This window comes from Rhinoderma darwinii, chromosome 13 (assembly GCF_050947455.1).
Source record: "Rhinoderma darwinii isolate aRhiDar2 chromosome 13, aRhiDar2.hap1, whole genome shotgun sequence".
NCBI classification, from domain to species: domain Eukaryota; kingdom Metazoa; phylum Chordata; class Amphibia; order Anura; family Rhinodermatidae; genus Rhinoderma; species Rhinoderma darwinii.
In genome coordinates, this window is record NC_134699.1 from 12,716,798 (window position 1) to 12,735,386 (window position 18,589).

An 18,589-nucleotide genomic window follows, 5' to 3' on the forward strand; every position below is an offset into this window, starting at 1 on the left:
AGATTCCGTCACAGTAGCAAGAATTATATTACGTATTACCCAACAGAGAACACTTGTAATGTCTTGACTCAATTCAAACCTGTAGGACCTCCTATAGATTCCGTCGGTGGGCTTCACCTTCAGACCACCACCAGTGTTATCTACTGATATGACTAAATTAAGTTTCTCAGCATGGTTAGAAGTTTCCGTCCAATACGGAGGGATGCAGATTTCTGGGTAGATTGCCCAGGCTTGGATGTAGGACAGTGCAATGATTTGGGTAACTACATGACATAACCCATTGGCTGCCTGGACCTCTGGTAGCTGGGAAAGATGTTACACTTCTAACACGTACAAGTAAAACCTACCGTATTTTTCGGACTATAAGATGCACCTGACTGTAAGACACACCCAGCCCGCTCCAAAAATCATCCCCCCGCTCCACGACGTGCTGGCACATCATGGGTCGGGAAGGGGTTAAGGCACAGCTGGGCCCCTTGACTGCCGACTATAAGATGCAGGGACTTATTAGCAAGATTTATTCTTTCTAAAAAGTGCGTCTTATAGTCCGAAAAATATGGTATGTTATAGAATAAGCCAACCCATAGACACCCAGGTCTTTAATTCTCACAAGCGTCTTCATGCAATTTTATATCCAACAGCAATTTTCGGAATAAAAGTTTCACCCAATTGCAGCCTGAGGCCTGCTTCACATTGCCGCGTTCCGTCTGTGATGTACAGACCGTATGTCATCCGTATTTTCCGTCCCTAACTCCTAGCATCATAGTTATCTATGACGCTAGGAGTCCTTGCCTCCCAGCAGGAATACTGTCCCATACTGAAAACATAATTACAGTACGGGACAGTATTACTGCTGCGAGGCAAGGACTCCTAGTGTCATAAATAACTATGAAGCCCGGCGCCCTGAACTGTGTTCGGTCCAGAAAATACAGTTCGTCCATTAAGTTAAATTTTTCTCCACTTTACTAGACGCCATCCATTGCTAGGTGACTTGTAACCCTCAATGGCATTTATCATTAGATGATCATCTAGCAATTTTATGAATGCTGACACAGTATCTGCCATCACTACTTCTTGGGGTAGCGTGCTCCATAGTTTAATTACTCTAACTGTAAAGAATCCTTTCCTATATTGAATTTGAATCGCCTTTCCTCCATACACAATGAATGTCCCCTGGTCCTTTGTACAATTCTTAAAGGAATAAATCCTATGTCAGTTCTTTATATTGACCACACATACATGTGAGTATGACCACCACTAAGGTGCCTTTTTTCCAAACTGAACAAGCCCAGTTTTTGGAAGAGAGACCTTCCGCACCCATTTAATAATCTAGTCGTCCGACTTTGAACCCTCTCTGGCTCTCTTTATATATCTCCTGGAAAGTCGTCCGTCCTATGTTTTTTGTTTTTTAAAAATTGGATGATATTACAAGGGCCTGACCCAAGCAGACCCTTAAAGGAGTTGTGCAGGATTAGAAAAACATGGCTTTTTTTTTCATTCAAAAACCGTGCCACCCCCGTCCACAGGTTGTGAGTGACAGTGCAGCTCAGCCCCATTCACTTCAATAGAACTGAGATGCAATACCAGACGTAACCCATGGACAGGTGTGGTGCTGTTTTTGGAGGAAACCAGCCAGGTTTTTCAAATACCGGACAACCCCTTTAATCCACAAAACAAAGTTCAAGCTGTGGGAAGTTCACGTATACCACGAGTACATGCTTTCATACAATCACTAAAATGTGGCATGCAACATCTGCTCCAAATGTAATAAAAATATATATTATACACCTCAAACAGTTACCGAAATAACTAAACCTACATTTGTTCAGAAAGTACCCAAAATGCGGTCTATAGAAATGATTTATGCTTACAACCACCTTCATGCAACTTTGTATCAGTGATTTTAAGGCTGGATTCACACGAGGTCATTACGTCTGTAAAGGACTGAACGTATTTCGGCCGCAAGTCCCGGACCGAACACACTGCAGGGAGCCGGGCTCCTATCATCATAGTTATGTACGATGATAGGAGTCCCTGCCTCGCTGCCGGACAACTGTCCCGTACTGTAATCATGTTTTCAGTACGGGACAGAAGTTCCACGGAGAGGCAGGGACTCCTAGCGTCGTACATAACTATGATGCTAGGAGTCCGGCTCCCTGCAGTGTGCTCGGTCCGGGACTTGCGGCCGAAATACGTTCAGTCCTTTACGGACCGAACATGCTCGTGTGAACCAGCCTAAGAAGACATTGCGTGCATCTTCAAGTTCAATTATAACCTGCTTCTTAAGAAAGTGAAAGGTGTACAGATTTCATACATTCTACACATATCAAAGGCTCCTTGCACACGGCCGTGCCTGTAATCACGGCCCGCCAATACGGGCAGCCGCGGACGGCTACTCGCGTTTTCGGCCCGTGCTCCCATACAAAGTATGGAAGCACGGCCCGTAAAAAGCAAAAGATAGGACATGTTCCATAATTTGCGGGACGCTTCTACGGCCCGGACACCTTCCCGCAAATGTACAGGATGATGTCCGTGGTCAATAGAAGTGAATGGGTCCATAATTGCGGTTCGCAATTACGGACGATTTTTACAGTCGTGTGCATGGGGCTGAAGTCTGCACATGTCTCCACAAATCTGTCAAAACTGCAGACATGAAAAAATAGATTTTTTATATTTTTTTTGCAAATGGGATGAAAACATTGATGATACAACAGAACTTCTCAAATAATATCAATCAGCAAAAAACGATCTATTTCTAGAAAGCAGACACCATGAACATTGTAGAAAAAAATAACAAAACTTTACACTCACATGCACCTTCATGCAACTTTTTATCAGTGCAAAAATATTTAAATTCAAGTTTGACGCCAAAAATCTAAGTCGATCAAATCAATTTATAAGTATTGTTATGAAATCAGAGTCATACGGAGTTACAATAGGACACCATAGAAGCCGACGGGTGCCTTTGGAGGTGCATGAGCCCTAAGGCCTCATGTACATGACCGTGCCCGTAATTACGGGCACGGATAGCCAGACGTTTTTACGGGCCGTGCTCCCATTATATAGAGTATAGGAGCACAGTCCGTAAAATAAAAAAAATAGGGCATGTCCTATTTTTTTCGGCAGGTTTCTACGGCACAGACACCCATCTGTAGACATACGGGAAGGTGTCCACCGGCCATAGAAATGAATGGGCCCGTAATTACAGGCCATTTTACGGTCGTGTGCATGGGGCCTAAGAGTGTGTGACAGATGAAGATGTCCCCATACTTTTCCTGCTACAGATGACCGGCACATTAACAGGGTTATGTGGGGAACCAAAAAGATTAGCTGTGTACTCACTTCAGTCTGCGGACAGGATATGGATGCCATCCATCTACTGTCCGTTATTTTTGCAGAACCATAGACTTGAATGGGGGCACAGATCCGTAAAAACGGACAGTGATAGGACATTTTCTATAATTTACGTTACAATGGAGCACCTAAAAAAAAACCTGATGTCTGCATGGCCCCATATTAATAAATGGGTCAGTTTGCAGTCCGCAAAAAATGTGGATAACACTGAAGAAAAACACACGCATAAGCACATAAAACTACAGTGTTTTCAGCCTGGTTGTTAGGCAGTACCTCCCTAGCAACCAGTCTGTCTCCAATTACTGAGCTCAAAGTGAATTTTTTTTTTTATATAGGGAGCCTTGTAAGAGCTTATTTCGGGCCCTGTGTGCGGATGTATGGCGCCTTCACGCGGCGCTGTATTCTCTAGAAGCATTGCCGATGATCAACGATATAGCCACGGTGATAAATCCGCACAATCACAAAAACTTTTACAATGGAGTACATTGGACTCATTAAATGCCCATAAAGGGTTAACGGCTGCCGCAGGAACACGTTGCAGGGCCATTTAAAGGAATATACATTCCGGTCCCCGTTGCGCTGATTCAGAGATTTTCATACATTTTTGTAGCGCTGCCGGGGGACCGAAAGTCTAGTTGCACAGTCTTCTTTGATGATGATACGACTCTTCTTCATTTGACCGGCCCCGCTGTACTCTACGTGCAAACAGGAGCAGTAGTACAGCGGTTACATAGAGTACAGCGGGATCGGTCACATGAAGAAGGCAAGGTAGTCCGATGCCGCCGCTCCTAAGTATACCCATCACCAGTCATCTGTCTGTACTACTCTTCTTCAGACACGCGGGGAGTTTGCAGGGTTGGGAGGGGATATATCTGATTATATGTTCTTTGTGATGTTTCTTTTATTATATTTTAGTTTTGGTTGGTATTTCTTAAAAATTAATGAAACATAAGACAACGTTTAGAAAGCAAACTAATAGCCACTCGCCAAAATGCCTGACCCTTCTTTCCCTCCGGGACAGTCGGACCACCCCACTGAAACCTGCGTGTTCAGCCAACTTTAATGTAATGTCCACGCCCTCCTTAGGCCGGCTTTCCGCATGGCGTAAATGCTGCGGAATTTCCACAATGGAATTCTGTGCGAATTCCGCAGCATTTTCAGTAGCAGCAAAGGGGATGAGGTTTAGAAAATCTCCTGCCCACGTTGCGGAAAAAAAACCGCAGCAAAGACGTTCAAAAATTTACCTGCGGTGCAGATTTTAAATCCGCAGCATGTCAATTCATGCTGTGTTTTCATTGCTTTTTTTATTGCAGGTTTCCCCCATTGAATTCAATGGAGATGTAAAGCCCGCAACAAATAACCAAGTGTTGCGACTTATGCGCAGCGATTTCCGCGGCAAAAATCGCAACTCGAAAAAAAAAAATGATACTTACCACTCGTGCGTTGTCATAATGCCGCTTTCTTCTGTTCTTCTTCCAGGTCGGCCTCCAGGCTGTAACGGTCACATGGACTGCAGCGTCATCCCAGGAGGCCGGACTGCATGACAACAGAGGGACGCATCGCCATGACTACAGCCGCGGTAAGTAGAAACGGGTTTTTTGTTTTTTCTAGCGCTTTCCGCAGAGGAAATTCAACCCAAAAAACCGCATCACAATGTTTTTCGCACGGAATGTGCTGCGCGTTCTAGTTTGGATATGCTGCGTCATTTTACGCAACGTATCCGACTTGTGGGAACTCGGCCTTAGGGAGCAGTCACACACGGCGGATTTTGTTGCAGGAAAAAAAAAATCCGTTCCATTCATCTGAGTTGCGGAAATCCCGGCACCTGCTGCAGAAACCACCACATTCAGATCAATGGAACTGATTTTCAGTCGCAGAAATTTCTGCAATAAAATCTGCCGCGTGTGACTGCGCCCTAACGTATGACGGCAGAATCGACTCCACAAGGGTTTGTTTTTAGTCTGTAACCATTGAGTCACATTGATCTGCACAGGAGCTGTATACACCACCGGAGATTTTTCATCAAGACTATTTGCAAAGTTTTTAGATGCATTAAGGCAATAAAAGAAATTGCTTGCAAAAGTATACACACCCCTTAAGTAGCTTATCGATATTCCGGTGCTTCTTGACTCTATATCTGGACTGTGGACCTCAATGGATATTCACTTGCACTACATGGACGCCCCTGGTGTGTTAGAGGTCTCTTTGGTCTATGCCGCTGTACGTATTTGGTCTGTGTTACTGTTGTTTCTTATTGTTTAGACTGCGGGAGCCATTTATCTGCAGTGGACACAGAACGCTATCAGGACCGAGCGAAGAAACAATTATTTATATGACTCTTTTAGGAAAGCAATCTGTAGCCTTGAAGATGGCACCGTCCTACCCGCTGACTGAGGGTTATATATGATTGTTTTGGTTCCGTCAATAAGCCCCCGTTCACACATACCGTCTTTGTTGCATTTTTTTTTGGGGGGGGGGGTATTTTACAGCAGCGACCAGATGTTTTAGTGGAGTGGATAGAAAGGATGTTGTTCACACAATGCAGGTTTTCGGGCGTGTTGTGTTTTGTGTGTATTTTGCCACATTTTTTCTTATCTCGTCATTTTCCAGATTCCCACAGATATTCCCGGATATATGGAGACGTGTGTCCAGCTCCCGTATTATTAGTCAGATTTACCTTTCAGGACTCTAGTAAATCTGGGTAAGAACTGAACATGGGAAATGTAATGACAGACATATATATAGCCACAGCTATATCCCAGAAACAGATAGAACCCGCGGAACAGGTGGAACCCGGCGGAACAGGTGGAACCCGGCGGAACAGGTGGAACCCGGCGGAACAGGTGGAACCCGGCGGAACAGGTGGAACCCGGCGGAACAGGTGGAACCCGGCGGAACAGGTAGAACCCGGCGGAACAGGTAGAACCCGGCGGAACAGGTGGAACCCGGCGGAACAGGTGGAACCCGGCGGAACAGGTGGAACCCGGCGGAACAGGTGGAACCCGGCGGAACAGGTGGAACCCGCCGAACAGATGGAACCCGCCGAACAGATGGAACCCGCCGAACAGATGGAACCCGCCGAACAGGTAGAACCCGGCGGAACAGGTAGAACCCGGCGGAACAGGTAGAACCCGGCGGAACAGGTAGAACCCGGCGGAACAGGTAGAACCCGGCGGAACAGGTAGAACCCGGCGGAACAGGTAGAACCTACATATGCCAAGGATGACAAGATTTGTCAGTTAAGTTGAGGAAAGGGAAGTTGGAGTTCTCTATGTATAGAGTGTAATAGAAGTGTATTATGTTCATGTTCAGTGGTTGGGTCTAGGATTGTCACGATACCAGAATTTGGACTTGGATACCGATACTTTGTGTAGTATTGCGATACTCGATACCAAAACAATACTTTGCCAACAATAATAATAAAAAAAAAAAGTTATTCTCCGTTTTCTGATGTGAGGCGCGTGGTGTGATGATGAATTTTGAACCTCCATGTGCCTCACATTAATAGTAATTAACCCCATCATGTTTGTCAGTCATAATGGACAACATCTATATACTGATAGTACACAGGCATATATCTATATAGTGATAGTACACAGGCATATATCTATATACTGATAGTACACTGACATATATCTATATACTGATAGTACACTGACATATATCTATATACTGATAGTACACAGGCATATATCTATATACTGATAGTACACAGGCATATATCTATATACTGATAGTACACAGGCATATATCTATATACTGATAGTACACAGGCATATATCTATATACTGATAGTACACTGACATATATCTATATACTGATAGTACACTGACATATATCTATATACTGATAGTACACAGGCATATATCTATATACTGATAGTACACAGGCATATATCTATATAGTGATAGTACACAGGCATATATCTATATACTGATAGTACACAGGCATATATCTATATACTGATAGTACACTGCCATATATCTATATACTGATAGTACACAGGCATATATCTATATACTGATAGTACACAGGCATATATCTATATACTGATAGTACACAGGCATATATCTATATACTGATAGTACACAGGCATATATCTATATACTGATAGTACACTGGCATATATCTATATACTGATAGTACACAGGCATATATCTATATACTGATAGTACACAGGCATATATCTATATACTGATAGTACGCAGGCATATATCTATATACTGATAGTACACAGGCATATATCTATATACTGATAGTACACCGGCATATATCTATATACTGATAGTACACAGGCATATATCTATATACTGATAGTACACCGGCATATATCTATATACTGATAGCACACAGGCATATATCTATATACTGATAGTACACAGGCATATATCTATATACTGATAGTACGCAGGCATATATCTATATACTGATAGTACACAGGCATATATCTATATACTGATAGTACACAGGCATATATCTATATACTGATAGTACCCCAGCATATATCTATATACTGATAATACACAGGCATATATCTATATACTGATAGTACACTGACATATATCTATATACTGATAGTACCCCAGCATATATCTATATACTGATAGTACACTGACATATATCTATATACTGATAGTACCCCAGCATATATCTATATACTGATAGTACACCGGTATATATCTATATACTGATAGTACACTGGCATATATCTATATACTGATAGTACACTGGCATATATCTATATACTTATAGTACACAGGCATATATCTATATACTGATAATACACAGGCATATATCTATATACTGATAGTACACAGGCATATATCTATATACCGATAGTACACTGGCATATATCTATATACTAATAGTACACTGGCATATATCTATATACTTATAGTACACAGGCATATATCTATATACTGATAGTACACTGGCATATATCTATATACTGATAGTACACTGACATATATCTATATACTGATAGTACACTGGCATATATCTATATACTTATAGTACACAGGCATATATCTATATACTGATAGTACACAGGCATATATCTATATACTGATAGTACACAGGCATATATCTATATACTGATAGTACACTGGCATATATCTATATACTTATAGTACACCGGCATATATCTATATACTGATAGTACACAGGCATATATCTATATACTGATAGTACACAGGCATATATCTATATACTGATAGTACACAGGCATATATCTATATACTGATAGTACACAGGCATATATCTATATACTGATAGTACACAGGCATATATCTATATACTGATAGTACACAGGCATATATCTATATACTGATAGTACACTGACATATATCTATATACTGATAGTACACAGGCATATATCTATATACTGATAGTACACAGGCATATATCTATATACTGATAGTACCCCAGCATATATCTATATACTGATAGTACACAGGCATATATCTATATACTGGTAATACACAGGCATATATCTATATACTGATAGTACACAGGCATATATCTATATACTGATAGTACACCGGCATATATCTATATACGGATAGTACACAGGCATATATCTATACACTGATAGTACACAGGCATATATCTATATACTGATAGCACACAGGCATATATCTATATACTGGTAATACACAGACATGTATCTATATACGGATAGTACACAGGCATATATCTATATACGGATAGTACACAGGCATATATCTATACACTGATAGTACACAGGCATATATCTATATACTGATAGCACACAGGCATATATCTATATACTGGTAATACACAGACATGTATCTATATACGGATAGTACACAGGCATATATCTATATACTGATAGTACACAGGCATATATCTATACACTGATAGTACACAGGCATATATCTATATACTGATAGTACACCGTTATATATCTATATACTGATAGTACACTGACATATATCTATATACTGATAGTACACAGGCATACATCTATATACTGATAGTACACTGGCATATATCTATATACTGATAGTACACAGGCATATATCTATATACTGATAGTACACAGGCATATACCTATATACTGATAGTACACAGGCATATATCTATATACTGATAGTACACGGGCATATATCTATATACTGATAGTACACAGGCATATATCTATATACTGATAGTACACTGACATATATCTATATACTGATAGTACACAGGCATATATCTATACACTGATAGTACACAGGCATATATCTATATACTGATAGTACACCGTTATATATCTATATACTGATAGTACACTGACATATATCTATATACTGATAGTACACAGGCATACATCTATATACTGATAGTACACTGGCATATATCTATATACTGATAGTACACAGGCATATATCTATATACGGATAGTACACAGGCATATACCTATATACTGATAGTACCCCAGCATATATCTATATACTGATAATACACAGGCATATATCTATATACTGATAGTACACAGGCATATATCTATATACTGATAGTACACAGGCATATATCTATATACTGATAGTACACAGGCATATATCTATATACTGATAGTACACTGACATATATCTATATACTGATAGTACACTGACATATATCTATATACTGATAGTACACAGGCATATACCTATATACTGATAGTACCCCAGCATATATCTATATACTGATAATACACAGGCATATATCTATATACTGATAGTACACTGACATATATCTATATACTGATAGTACACAGGCATATATCTATACACTGATAGTACACAGGCATATATCTATATACTGATAGTACACAGGCATATATCTATATACTGATAGTACACCGGCATATATCTATATACGGATAGTACACAGGCATATATCTATACACTGATAGTACACAGGCATATATCTATATACTGATAGCACACAGGCATATATCTATATACTGGTAATACACAGACATGTATCTATATACGGATAGTACACAGGCATATATCTATATACGGATAGTACACAGGCATATATCTATACACTGATAGTACACAGGCATATATCTATATACTGATAGCACACAGGCATATATCTATATACTGGTAATACACAGACATGTATCTATATACGGATAGTACACAGGCATATATCTATATACTGATAGTACACAGGCATATATCTATACACTGATAGTACACAGGCATATATCTATATACTGATAGTACACCGTTATATATCTATATACTGATAGTACACTGACATATATCTATATACTGATAGTACACAGGCATACATCTATATACTGATAGTACACTGGCATATATCTATATACTGATAGTACACAGGCATATATCTATATACTGATAGTACACAGGCATATACCTATATACTGATAGTACACAGGCATATATCTATATACTGATACCGTAGTACACGGGCATATATCTATATACTGATAGTACACAGGCATATATCTATATACTGATAGTACACTGACATATATCTATATACTGATAGTACACAGGCATATATCTATACACTGATAGTACACAGGCATATATCTATATACTGATAGTACACCGTTATATATCTATATACTGATAGTACACTGACATATATCTATATACTGATAGTACACAGGCATACATCTATATACTGATAGTACACTGGCATATATCTATATACTGATAGTACACAGGCATATATCTATATACGGATAGTACACAGGCATATACCTATATACTGATAGTACCCCAGCATATATCTATATACTGATAATACACAGGCATATATCTATATACTGATAGTACACAGGCATATATCTATATACTGATAGTACACAGGCATATATCTATATACTGATAGTACACAGGCATATATCTATATACTGATAGTACACTGACATATATCTATATACTGATAGTACACTGACATATATCTATATACTGATAGTACACAGGCATATACCTATATACTGATAGTACCCCAGCATATATCTATATACTGATAATACACAGGCATATATCTATATACTGATAGTACACTGACATATATCTATATACTGATAGTACACAGGCATATATCTATACACTGATAGTACACAGGCATATATCTATATACTGATAGTACACTGGCATATATCTATACACTGATAGTACACAGGCATATATCTATATACTGATAGTACCCCAGCATATATCTATATACTGATAGTACACAGGCATATATCTATATACTGATAGTACACAGGCATATATCTATATACTGGTAATACACAGACATGTATCTATATACGGATAGTACACAGGCATATATCTATATACGGATAGTACACAGGCATATATCTATACACTGATAGTACACAGGCATATATCTATATACTGATAGCACACAGGCATATATCTATATACTGGTAATACACAGACATGTATCTATATACGGATAGTACACAGGCATATATCTATATACTGATAGTACACAGGCATATATATACACTGATAGTACACAGGCATATATCTATATACTGATAGTACACCGGCATATATCTATATACTGATAGTACACTGACATATATCTACATACTGATAGTACACAGGCATACATCTATATACTGATAGTACACTGGCATATATCTATATACTGATAGTACACAGGCATATATCTATATACGGATAGTACACAGGCATATACCTATATACTGATAGTACCCCAGCATATATCTATATACTGATAATACACAGGCATATATCTATATACTGATAGTACACAGGCATATATCTATATACTGATAGTACACAGGCATATATCTATATACTGATAGTACACTGACATATATCTATATACTGATAGTACACTGACATATATCTATATACTGATAGTACACAGGCATATACCTATATACTGATAGTACACAGGCATATATCTATATACTGATAGTACACTGACATATATCTATATACTGATAGTACACAGGCATATATCTATACACTGATAGTACACAGGCATATATCTATATACTGATAGTACACTGGCATATATCTATACACTGATAGTACACAGGCATATATCTATATACTGATAGTACACAGGCATATATCTATACACTGATAGTACACAGGCATATATCTATACACTGATAGTACACAGGCATATATCTATATACTGATAGTACACAGGCATATATCTATATACTGATAGTACACTGACATATATCTATATACTGATAGTACACAGGCATATACCTATATACTGATAGTACCCCAGCATATATCTATATACTGATAATACACAGGCATATATCTATATACTGATAGTACACTGACATATATCTATATACTGATAGTACACAGGCATATATCTATATACTGATAGTACACAGGCATATATCTATACACTGATAGTACACAGGCATATATCTATACACTGATAGTACACTGGCATATATCTATATACTGATAGTACACAGGCATATATCTATACACTGATAGTACACAGGCATATATCTATACACTGATAGTACACAGGCATATATCTATATACTGATAGTACACAGGCATATATCTATACACTGATAGTACACAGACATATATCTATACACTGATAGCACACAGGAATATATCTATACACTGATAGTACACAGGCATATATCTATATACTGATAGTACACTGGCATATATCTATATACTGATAGTACACTGGCATATATCTATATACTGATAGTACACAGGCATATATCTATATACTGATAGTACACTGGCATATATCTATATACTGATTGTACACAGGCATATATCTATACACTGATAGTACACAGGCATATATCTATACACTGATAGTACACAGGCATATATCTATATACTGATAGTACACAGGCATATATCTATACACTGATAGTACACAGGCATATATCTATACACTGATAATACACAGGCATATATCTATATACTGATAGTACACGGGCATATATCTATATACTGATAGTACACAGGCATATATCTATATACTGATAGTACACAGGCATATATCTATATACTGATAGTACACAGGCATATATCTATATACTGATAGTACACAGGCATATATCTATATACTGATAGTACACAGGCATATATCTATATACTGATAGTACACAGGCATATATCTATATACTGATAGTACACAGGCATATATCTATATACTGATAGTACACAGGCATATATCTATATACTGATAGTACACTGACATATATCTATATACTGATAGTACACAGGCATATATCTATATACTGATAGTACGCAGGCATATATCTATATACTGATAGTACACAGGCATATATCTATATACTGATAGTACGCAGGCATATATCTATATACTGATAGTACCCCAGCATATATCTATATACTGATAGTACACAGGCATATATCTATATACTGATAGTACACAGGCATATATCTATATACTGGTAATACACAGACATGTATCTATATACGGATAGTACACAGGCATATATCTATATACGGATAGTACACAGGCATATATCTATATACTGATAGTACACAGGCATATATCTATACACTGATAGTACACTGGCATATATCTATATACTGATAGTACACAGGCATATATCTATACACTGATAGTACACAGGCATATATCTATACACTGATAGCACACAGGCATATATCTATATACTGATAGTACACAGGCATATATCTATACACTGATAGTACACTGGCATATATCTATATACTGATAGTACACTGGCATATATCTATATACTGATAGTACACTGGCATATATCTATATACTGATAGTACACAGGCATATATCTATATACGGATAGTACACAGGCATATATCTATATACTGCTAATACACAGACATGTATCTATATACTGATAGTACACAGGCATATATCTATATACTGATAGTACACAGGCATATACCTATATACTGATAGTACCCCAGCATATATCTATATACTGATAATACACAGGCATATATCTATATACTGATAGTACACTGACATATATCTATATACTGATAGTACACTGACATATATCTATATACGGATAGTACACAGGCATATATCTATATACTGCTAATACACAGACATGTATCTATATACTGATAGTACACAGGCATATATCTATATACTGATAGTACACAGGCATATACCTATATACTGATAGTACCCCAGCATATATCTATATACTGATAATACACAGGCATATATCTATATACTGATAGTACACTGGCATATATCTATATACTGATAGTACACAGGCATATATCTATACACTGATAGTACACAGGCATATATCTATATACTGATAGTACACAGGCATATATCTATACACTGATAATACACAGGCATATATCTATATACTGATAGTACACGGGCATATATCTATATACTGATAGTACACAGGCATATATCTATACACTGATAATACACAGGCATATATCTATATACTGATAGTACACGGGCATATATCTATATACTGATAGTACACAGGCATATATCTATATACTGATAGTACCCCAGCATATATCTATATACTGATAATACACAGGCATATATCTATATACTGATAGTACACTGACATATATCTATATACTGATAGTACCCCAGCATATATCTATATACTGATAGTACACCGGTATATATCTATATACTGATAGTACACAGGCATATATCTATATACTGATAGTACACAGACATATATCTATACACTGATAGCACACAGGAATATATCTATATACTGATAGTACACAGGCACATATCTATATACTGATAGTACACAGGCATATATCTATATACTGATAGTACACAGGCATATATCTATATACTGATAGTACACAGGCATATATCTATATACTGATAGTACACAGGCATATATCTATATACTGATAATACACAGGCATATATCTATATACTGATAGTACACAGGCATATATCTATATACTGATAGTACACAGGCATATATCTATATACTGATAGTACACAGGCATATATCTATATACTGATAGTACACAGGCATATATCTATATACTGATAGCACACAGGCATATATCTATATACTGATAGTACACAGGCATATATCTATATACTGATAGTACACAGGCATATATCTATATACTGATAGTACACCGGCATATATCTATATACTGATAATACACAGGCATATATCTATATACTGATAGTACGCAGGCATATATCTATATACTGATAGTACACAGGCATATATCTATATACTGATAGTACGCAGGCATATATCTATACACTGATAATACACAGGCATATATCTATATACTGATAATACACAGGCATATATCTATATACTGATAGTACACAGGCATATATCTATATACTGATAGTACACAGGCATATATCTATATACTGATAGTACACTGGCATATATCTATATACTGATAGCACACAGGCATATATCTATATACTGATAGTACACAGACATATATCTATACACTGATAGTACACAGGCATATATCTATATACTGATAATACACAGGCATATATATATACTGATAGTACACGGGCATATATCTATATACTGATAGTACACAGGCATATATCTATATACTGATAGTACACTGACATATATCTATATACTGATAGTACACGGGCATATATCTATATACTGATAGTACACAGGCATATATCTATATACTGATAGTACACTGACATATATCTATATACTGATAGTACACAGGCATACATCTATATACTGATAGTACACTGGCATATATCTATATACTGATAGTACACAGGCATATATCTATATACGGATAGTACACAGGCATATATCTATATACTGATAATACACAGACATGTATCTATATACTGATAGTACACAGGCATATATCTATATACTGATAGTACACAGGCATATACCTATATACTGATAGTACCCCAGCATATATCTATATACTGATAATACACAGGCATATATCTATATACTGATAGTACACAGACATATATCTATACACTGATAGCACACAGGAATATATCTATACACTGATAGTACACAGGCATATATCTATATACTGATAGTACACTGGCATATATCTATATACTGATAGTACACAGGCATATATCTATATACTGATAGTACACAGGCATATATCTATATACTGATAGTACACTGGCATATATCTATATACTGATAGTACACAGGCGTATATCTATATACTGATAGTACACAGGCATATATCTATATACTGATAGTACACTGGCATATATCTATATACTGATAGTACACAGGCATATATCTATATACTGATAGTACACTGGCATATATCTATATACTGATAGTACACAGGCATATATCTATACACTGATAGTACACAGGCATATATCTATATACTGATAGTACACAGGCATATATCTATACACTGATAGTACACAGGCATATATCTATACACTGATAATACACGGGCATATATCTATATACTGATAGTACACGGGCATATATCTATATACTGATAGTACACGGGCATATATCTATATACTGATCGTACACAGGCATATATCTATATACTGATAGTACACAGGCATATATCTATATACTGATAGTACACAGGCATATATCTATATACTGATAGTACACAGGCATATATCTATATACTGATAGTACACAGGCATATATCTATATACTGATAGTACACAGGCATATATCTATATACTGATAGTACACAGGCATATATCTATATACTGATAGTACACAGGCATATATCTATATACTGATAGTACACTGACATATATCTATATACTGATAGTACACAGGCATATATCTATATACTGATAGTACGCAGGCATATATCTATATACTGATAGTACGCAGGCATATATCTATATACTGATAGTACGCAGGCATATATCTATATACTGATAGTACCCCAGCATATATCTATATACTGATAGTACACAGGCATATATCTATATACTGATAGTACACAGGCATATATCTATATACTGGTAATACACAGACATGTATCTATATACGGATAGTACACAGGCATATATCTATATACGGATAGTACACAGGCATATATCTATATACTGATAGTACACAGGCATATATCTATACACTGATAGTACACAGGCATATGTCTATATACTGATAGTACACCGGCATATATCTATATACTGATAGTACACTGACATATATCTATATACTGATAGTACACAGGCATACATCTATATACTGATAGTACACTGGCATATATCTATATACTGATAGTACACAGGCATATATCTATACACTGATAGCACACAGGAATATATCTATACACTGATAGTACACAGGCATATATCTATATACTGATAGCACACAGGCATATATCTATATACGGATAGTACACAGGCATATATCTATATACTGATAATACACAGACATGTATCTATATACTGATAGTACACAGGCATATATCTATATACTGATAGTACACTGGCATATATCTATATACTGATAGTACACAGGCATATACCTATATACTGATAGTACCCCAGCATATATCTATATACTGATAATACACAGGCATATATCTATATACTGATAGTACACAGGCATATATCTATACACTGATAGTACACAGGCATATATCTATATACTGATAGTACACTGGCATATATCTATATACTGATAGTACACAGGCATATATCTATACACTGATAGTACACAGGCATATATCTATATACTGATAGTACACAGGCATATATCTATACACTGATAGTACACAGGCATATATCTATATACTGATAGTACACTGGCATATATCTATATACTGATAGTACACAGGCATATATCTATATACTGATAGTACCCCAGCATATATCTATATACTGATAGTACACTGGCATATATCTATATACTGATAGTGCACTGGCATATATCTATATACGGATAGTACACAGGCATATATCTATATACTGATAGTACACAGACATATATCTATATACTGATAGTACACAGACATATATCTATATACTGATAGTACACAGGCATATATCTATATACTGATAGTACACAGGCATATATCTATACACTGATAGTACACAGGCATATATCTATATACTGATAGTACACAGGCATATATCTATACACTGATAGTATACAGGCATATATCTATACACTGATAATACACAGGCATATATCTATATACTGATAGTACACAGGCATATATCTATATACTGATAGTACACAGACATATATCTATACACTGATAGCACACAGGAATAT

General features: G+C 36.7%; 2 protein-coding genes across 10 annotated transcripts in view; one reads left to right on the forward strand and one right to left on the reverse strand.

Annotated features, from left to right (window-relative positions):
• Positions 1–18,589, reverse strand: part of GNAS (GNAS complex locus) — a 143,842-nt gene that overhangs the window by 47,221 nt on the left and 78,032 nt on the right. The window lies entirely within an intron of this gene.
• The window catches only part of LOC142666727 (piezo-type mechanosensitive ion channel component 2-like), a 224,171-nt gene that overhangs the window by 3,420 nt on the left and 202,162 nt on the right, over positions 1–18,589 (forward strand). For all 9 annotated transcript variants that reach the window (XM_075846886.1, XM_075846883.1, XM_075846882.1 and 6 more), the window contains exon 2: positions 4,834–4,933. The gene's annotated coding sequence lies outside the window, so the exon portion shown is untranslated. The remainder of the gene's footprint in view (positions 1–4,833; positions 4,934–18,589) is intronic.